Source organism: Convolutriloba macropyga, chromosome 1 (genome assembly GCF_964194025.1).
Source record: "Convolutriloba macropyga chromosome 1, txConMacr16.3, whole genome shotgun sequence".
Classification (NCBI taxonomy): domain Eukaryota; kingdom Metazoa; phylum Xenacoelomorpha; order Acoela; family Convolutidae; genus Convolutriloba; species Convolutriloba macropyga.
Window position 1 is genome coordinate 62861385 of NC_134468.1, and position 8435 is coordinate 62869819.

Here is an 8435-nt window from a genome sequence, read left to right on the forward strand (position 1 = left end):
GCTCGAGTGGTTAGAGCTAATATTTTGCTTGTTTGTTTTCTGCAGTAACACATACAATTATGCGCTATATTAGATATTGATGACTGTAACAAAGTACTTCATTTCAATACATTATCTCATCATCTAAGCATAACTTTACTCCCATTATACTGATTTATGCAAAAAAAATTGGAACCTAGAGTTCTGCTTTGAACATTCGAGAAGATGGGTTTGTTGGTGTTGGTTGTATTTCCTCGTTCTAAAATGGGTACGTGATTGAAAAGATAAAAAAAACGTTCAGAAGATACCCGAAATTAAAACAAATTTGATACATCCATTCAAGTTAATTACGAAAACGTTTGATACACAGATAACGACGTATTTGTATGAATTTGAATCTAAAAACCGAAAAAAATGAAACGAATGCCCGTTTAATTTCTGTAAGCGCCGTTAGTGTTGCATTAAAAAGACTTTTTTCATTTTCTCAACCATTAACGGTTAGTTGATTTTAATTGAATTGGAGATAAAAATATTGTAGACTATCAAAAGCAAAGACCTTCAAGTCTAATTTTATACAACCAACAAAAATTCTAACGAGTTACACGTGAAACTGCAAACAACTACAGAGCTTATAATTGTAAAAGTGTATAACTTTTATTTCTGTTTTGAATCTTTTTGTGATTTGGGGGCAAAAGAATCATAACAAATCTATTACGGCACTCACAATTTACCTAAAATATAGGTTTAGGATTTAACATAGTTATCTACACTCAATGAAAAAAAGAAGTCTATTTATGGAAAGTTTTAGGAACCATTTCAAGTTATGTTGTCAGAAATTACATTGGAAAAAAAACAATTATTGCAAGTGTATATGAATGTTTCCCATTTGAATTTCCTAATTAAAAAAGTTGAAAATCGCATGAATCTTATAAGAAATTGAGGGCGAGAAGGATTTTTGCTCAGTAGATATCCTAATCCTAGAAAAAAGAATAATAGTTGAAGCAGCGAAACCCGGAGAAGCCGGAGAGAAAATCACAAAGAAGTGAGTATGCCAAATCACGAAAACCCGGGACAGAAATACAATTAATTTCGAAAGTTTATGTGATTTAATTTCGAAAGTTTATGTGAAAGACAGCATTGATTTCGAAAGTTTATGTGAACCTTTTTTCAACAGTTGTTTTTGGAAAATAGTTGATGGATTTTAACCGGTTAAAGGTGCTTGAAACTAAAAATTGTTATTTACAACCGTTCAAGCGTTAATTATTATTCTTTTAACTATGAAAACAAATCAAATTATTAATTAAATTATTAATCTCCAAACTTAAGTTGATTGAAAACGTCACCTCAACCTGTAGTTCCATTGAATATTTCTTTTTCGTTTAATCGAAAAGAGCCAGTTAGGAGGGGACAATTTTTTTTATCTCATTTAAAAAATGTGAATTTTTGTACCAATTGTTCCGACCCATTTCAATGGCGGAGAGACAATATACTCAAGTGGACTTTTTGTTAGTTTAGCGTGTAATAGAGAATTAAAATATTTTTTTGAATTTCGTTTTTTCAACGGAGATATCGAGGTTTAAATGTTTGTAAAAATTTGATTAATTTCACCTGTTTTTGTTCACATTTGCTGTCTTTTTGCTCAAATTTTGTCATATCTGCTCAATAGCATGCTCAGATGGTTAACATAGTGTTGTTGGTTTTACCTCTGAAGATACAAGAGTGTTGCTGAACTGTTTGATCCAACTTTTATGTTAAAAATTTTGCTGTATTAAAAAAGCTGCCGACACAATCTTCGTTAACTCCAAAGAAAGCTAGTATGACTTTGGTTTCGATTGAGATTGTTCTTGAGTAAAATATTTTGCCTGTTTTTTGTTAATTTAGCCCGATAATTCTCAGAAATTCATCTTTTAGTTTTGATGTATTGACACGCTTTGTCAAATCACCATTACTGGAAACACTAGGAACAATTATGTGTTCCTAACGGACCAACAGCAATAGCAATGCTAGTTCTGGTCTAATCGTTGTCTTTAACAGTGCAACAAAAATCGGAGTGAAATTAGTCGCTGTTTTATTATTTAAAAAATATTTTAGCATTCATTGCTTTTTATGTTAATTACAGAAGGAAACAATTCGAATCACGACTTACTAATGGCAAGTCCAAGTGGATTTTTAATAAGTTACAAAGAAAACTATATCGCTGGTTTAATTTAAGGCTTGATTTTGACTTTGAAAAATACTTGTTTTCTAACTTAACAATGGATTATTGTGCTTTGCAAATTTTTACTCTCATTTTTATCTGGTCAACTTAATCTGAAAAAAATCGGAATGAAAACAGATCTCATTGGCATTCATTCAGAAAACACGTGAAACTATTTAATCATTTCAGTTGAAAGCTAATTTTTTTATGACTATGCAATTATTGCTTTTCGAAAAACAAACTTTTTATCTTTGCCCGTTTTATTCTTTTTTGTTTTCGTTTTTTTCCTCATAACTAGTCTCATTATTTAGAGGTACAATATCACATTATTGTTGTTCAAAGAAAGAGCAATTGACTATGTCTTAATTTTATGGATCTTATCTCTTATTTATTAGATTACGGTTCTAACCTCTTCGACACCGTTTTCTCGCAAATCTTAGGTGCCTTTTCGTTTTTCGTCTCTATTTAGCTCATTTGTTAGCTCTATTTGTTTATGTAGACGTTTGACAGGTATATTTCTGATATGACAGGTATCAAAGTTGTAATATTGAGGTATGAGAAAAGATAAAACTTTTTAAATAATTCAGTTATTATCTAATCGTTTTCTTTGTTTCAAAATTATTTCTTAAAATAAAAACATCAACTTTGCCGTTTTTGTTGCTTTTGCGTACTTGTTACCTATTCTTATCGAAAACCCATTCAATGTTTTTCTATTGAAGTACAAAAAAATTGTTATGGTTGGTTTTCATTGGACTCTATTTTAACTTTGCTGTTTGGTTTTTGAATGTAAATAATGTTTATTGTTGTGATTTGAGTTAGGTTGTTTTTCTTGTCTTGTAGTCCCTATAACGACAAGTCACATAGTTCCTCAATATGGCATTATTCACTCTAGTAAGTAGTTGGAGATGGACGCAATTTTTTCGTTATACGAAATAATTTTTAGCAATATTTGAACTCCTTAAAGTTTTCTATCTCTTTCTCATTTGCTAGACAATTGAAACACAAATATGGATGAGAGGGGTCGAAACATTGTGTGTGAACACACATTACCGAGCCTCCTTGTTATTTCGATGCGAATACCATGAACCGTTTTATTTTATCGAGGAATATTTGTTTCCACATTTGTGTTTCGAGATAATAAGAAAAAATGATGCATGGTGATTAATGAGATTTTTGTTCTACCCCAAGTATTAGTTCGTTAGCAACGCTATGCTATTGGTTCAAAAAGTTCCAATTAGCCAGTTCTTCTTATCTAATCTTACTTCATAAATTGAGCAATAGACTTGCAATGATCCAGGAATCCTTTCGAATAAGGTCAAATAAAGTTAGCGTTCCAGGGATGTAAATAGAAAGTTATAGAAAACAGTTTTCTTATAGAAAACGGGTTTTGTTAAAAGATGGCTTCAAATCTATAAATAATTTGTTTTCATTTATAAATGGGCGCAAAGCGCATTAAAAAAATTGACAGTTTTATGCTTGACTCTTTTGAGCAAAACCGTTACGTCTAATGCTCCCGCTCGTAGCAATAATTTTGATGACAATTTTGATGAATTATGGCGTACTTATGGTCATATTTCAAGATATTTTGGGGAACCGGTTTTAGGCAATTTGTTTAATTTGCCAGGAAATAATAAAAACGAAAGAAATGGAACAGCTTCATAATCATCGCTTAAGATTATGATTTTCCAATTTTTCAATTGAGTTGTAGGAGAATGAATGGAAATAAAATTTCGGCCGCTCATTATTCTCAATTGATGCATTTTTATTAACACTTAGTCTGTGTTGAAATACTCAAAAGTCTATCTCAATTAGTTCTTGGTTAAAAAATTCGAGTTCAAATTCAATTTTTCTCATCTCGGAGCACAGTAACAAAAAACGTTCAAACTGGATGAGGATCCCCATCAAATTTTTCTAAAGAACCAGTTTAATCCGAGGTGCTCTGATCTACAGAACATCCAATCATAACAACATCGGAAAACCGATTTGTGATTCAAGCCTTATAATTTTTCTCTGCAAAATTTTAATCTCGAATATTTAAATTTAATTCACGAGAAAAATAAAAATTTTGATGACGATTACATCTTTATGGAAATTGGTACACAGATGAAAACCACTCTAGTCAACTGCAATTGTTAAACGAGAGATGAAAAGAAGTATAATGTGTGTTCGAGCAAAATATTTCAACCCTTTCATTGACGTTTCACTTTTCACTCTGAACTTTTCACAAAAATAGTACTTACCCCCACAAAAAGGTCAATCTCAAATTCGATTATATAATCAAGTCCTACTACATTGTATTGTTGGCAAGTAGCTGTATACTAATTGAAATGTCTGTTTGTTTCCAGAATGAATAAAGTGGCCTCTTACGAGGAGATAATGATCAAAATCCCGTTCTTGTCTTCACAAGAATAAAGAAATCAAATCATGGTAAAACGGGTAAACCATAGCAGATAAATATTGAGCAATTAAAAGTAAGCCTGGACTTCAGACCAAAAAAATATGCAGTTTTGAATACAACTTTAGACATCACATATACAAATCATTTTTGGCAGAGCAAACACGAGAGAAACAGTTCTAAAGAAGCTATATTAAGTTTTAGATGCAACAAGGAGGCTCGGAAACGTGCGTACGCACATAAGGTTCCGACCCCGCTCATCCACATTCTTAACTTAATTGACTACCAAATGATGAAGAGATAGAAAACTTCCAAAAACATACATATCGTTCCATAAAAAATCAATGGAATACAATAATGCCACCCTAGCGAGCCGATGAACGTTGTTGATAATAGGGCTACTAGAATTGACAATAACAAATATCAAACAACAAACATCATTTATGACCATAACGATGTCTATAATAAATAAAGTCATAACAAAATGAAACTCGCATCAGATAAAACAAAAACGAAACAATTTAACCTATACTTCATTAGAAACAATATGGGACCTGTCTTCATTGCAACCGGTTAACAGGTCGACAAAAAGAGCTAAGAGGTGCCAAATCCAAAAACACGTTTTCATATTTGAAAACAATTAATTTTACCGTCAGTAATGTCCATAGATATCAACTGAAATCCCTAAATAGTTCAATTATATCTCCATTGGAAGCAATTGAGACACGTCATTATCCAATGTTCAATTGCGCAAAACTTCAAAACCAATGGGACCTACGATTACAGATATAAATTAAAAAGAAAACTCAAATCCTATAAAATGTACAAATATAAAAAAAATCACATATATTTTATGAAATCTCGTAGTAACAGTTGTAACAAAGCCGAGAAACAGATGTTTGAAGCTAAAACCGTTTTGGATAAAAAATTATGGTTCACTGCAAACGGTTTGTGACCTGTGTTTACAGAGACAGAGAAACAAATCGACCAAAAAATTGTTTTAAAAAATGAAGCTCAAAAACCAATTATGTTTTTAAAAACAAATAATTTCAAAAGTCATAACTGACTTAAAACTTCAACAAACAGCGATGTATTAAGTTGCAAAACCCCAGCAAGCCAACTGGGCCTTTCAATAATGAGTCTAAGTCACCACGCCACAAAACAACACAATTATATAATGAAGCTAAAGTTCATACAAATTTACGAGATCACATTGTTCAAGGCACTATAATTATAAAATGTAAACTGAAAAAATTGCAATTTGTCACTTTCCTCTCATTTTAGCATCAAAGAGTCTTCCTCGTAAAAAGAATAGTGGATATGACAACAAAATAAACCCAGAATTTGAAAATTTAGAAATCCCGAAAACTTTTTCTGAAAATATTAGTCGGAGCAATCAGTCACGTTTAACAAAGAGCAAAAAAAATTGTTGGAATAAACAAAGTAATTGAGACTTCTAATAAATGAGATTGAAATTCATGGTTATGAAAATAAAAGAAAAAGTGTACAGTTGAAAATTTACTTGTAACTCAATTTTAAAGTCATTAAAACAAACAGCTATAAACTGAAATCTTTAACTAGTTTGGGTTATACGTTCTGAGGAAGCACCTTTTGCGAGATAACTGTGTCTCAGCCCAAAAAGTGTAAACTATATAACGAAAATAATAAATAATTTCAGATGCGCCTTTTTTCCAAATGCTGTGCAGTTTTCTCACTATGCTTTCCTTCAATTGGAATTGTCAATAATGCGGTAATGCGACAAGGAAACAACATGAACTCATAAATTATGCAATTATGCTCAAAAATAAATAAAATTGAAAAGGCGTAGTATCAAAATAAAGAGACCACTAGTTGAAAATATAAGTTATGGACATTTATTTACAAACCACAGGAAATTGGTTCCACATGTTTCTACTGAGACTGCGCCCGAGGTTGAGAGAAGTAAGATAAATTAAGGGCAAATTTCAAAAATTCACCGATTTTTTCTTAAAAGAAATTTATTTAAAGTCATAACAGACATTAGATAACAACTAAAGGAAGTGTCGATGTTCATTTATACCTCATAAAAAATATGTTTCTCTGACTGCGGACTAAAAGTAATTGGGCTACAAAAATAATAATAAATGAAAGCAAAATTCAAGAAGTACATAATAATTTTTACGACAATTGGTTAGAGCCATAAAAACAATGAGCTTAAACCTGAAACCGTGATATAATCTCGTTGCGGCTCGTTTTTTGTAATAAGAATCTGTAATTATTTGAGCTCTTTTTTGAAATTCTTGTAAGTAAACTGAAGTTTACATTAAAAAAATCTTTTACATAGCGGAAATATTTTGAAAAAAAATTTTCGCCCCATTAAAATATAAAACATGGTTTTGGTCTTAAGGATCCATGGCGAGATCAAGATCAACCGAGATGTGGCTGAGCGTCTAAAAAACACTCATATGTTCAAATTGTTCGAAAGAGATCAATTTTTTCACAAAAGTTTTCACAAAAGAGCTTTTTGTATAACTATCGAGTTCAAATTTGCAAAAAACTAAAAATTCAGAAAACTCTCAACGCCATTGGGTGTACAAATAGCTGGTTCGTCAGCTTAAACAGACTATGGCCGCAATTTTAAGGTACTTACGTCCAGCAAATATAAAGCAAGTCGGCTAGAAAAGCAAATTTGATCCGAATTTAGTCCTGAAAAAAGTCGAATATCGAAAAATTTCGCATAAATTCTGGCCAAAAACCTCAGATCAAACAATGCAACAACTGTCCTCTATCTTTAAAGATAATTACACTACAGGTAACAATTTGAGCAATTTTTTAGCATAATTGACGAAAATTCTGTCAAAAATACCGAAAATGTGAATGAAAACAGCTGAAATACGTCTAATATTCACAAAAATTCAAACCTCGATATTTCTCTATAAAATGCGAAATTGAAAAAATCTTTTCAATTCCGTTTTTTATGCTGGACGGGCTTTTTAATTATACCACTCACAGCTCATTACGATGATTATATCGATCGGCCAAAATTGTCCGACCAAAAAAACCCCTTTGAGTATATAGTTCCTCCCACACCAAAGTGGGTCAGAACGATTAAAACAAAATAGTTGTAGTAGCCAAGAAAGCTGTTTCTTGTAAATATATTTCAACGCAACAAATGCTTTAGTTGATCCTAGTTATTTTTGAAGGCAAAAGCAGAATTTTTGTTGTCCTGTCGTATTGTAAAAATCCAAAAAAAGACTAATTTTGAATTAGTCCCCTTTTTCAGAAAATTCAATGCTTGCAATAAAAAATTGTTTCATTTGGAACCTAAAACACTTTGATTGGTTGTTGAAATTACCGTAATGAAATTGTCAAGTTGAGCCCAAAAAGAACCATTTAATTGATATCACCAACTGAAGGCAGTTAGTTAGCACTGGTATTTTCAAAGTAAAAACTAATAGCTATAAGGTAATTCATTAGGCAGACCCAGTCTAATTTCATTACCCTACTCGAGATCTGGAATTATTAAAAGACCGACTTAATATATGGAAAGACTATCTTCGACGGATATTGGTTATGAAAAGAATTTGTCTGGACCCAATGTGATGTCCTGGACTTTGACTGGAACTAAAAACAACCGTCCTAGAATTCGTCCGGAACTAAAACATACGTCCTGGAATTCGGCTGGACAAAAGCGTGTTCTGGAATTTGGCTGGATCGATATCAGTTCTTCTGGAATTTGCTAGCTCATCTTTTGAAACACAGAAAAATTAAATTGTCGCAGAAAAACAGAATTGTCGATAGATTATTGAACTTAAGAAGGTGAGGACATGCTACAAAAAATATCATTTGGTCAATCAAAAGATTTGGTTCACCCGGGTCAAGGGG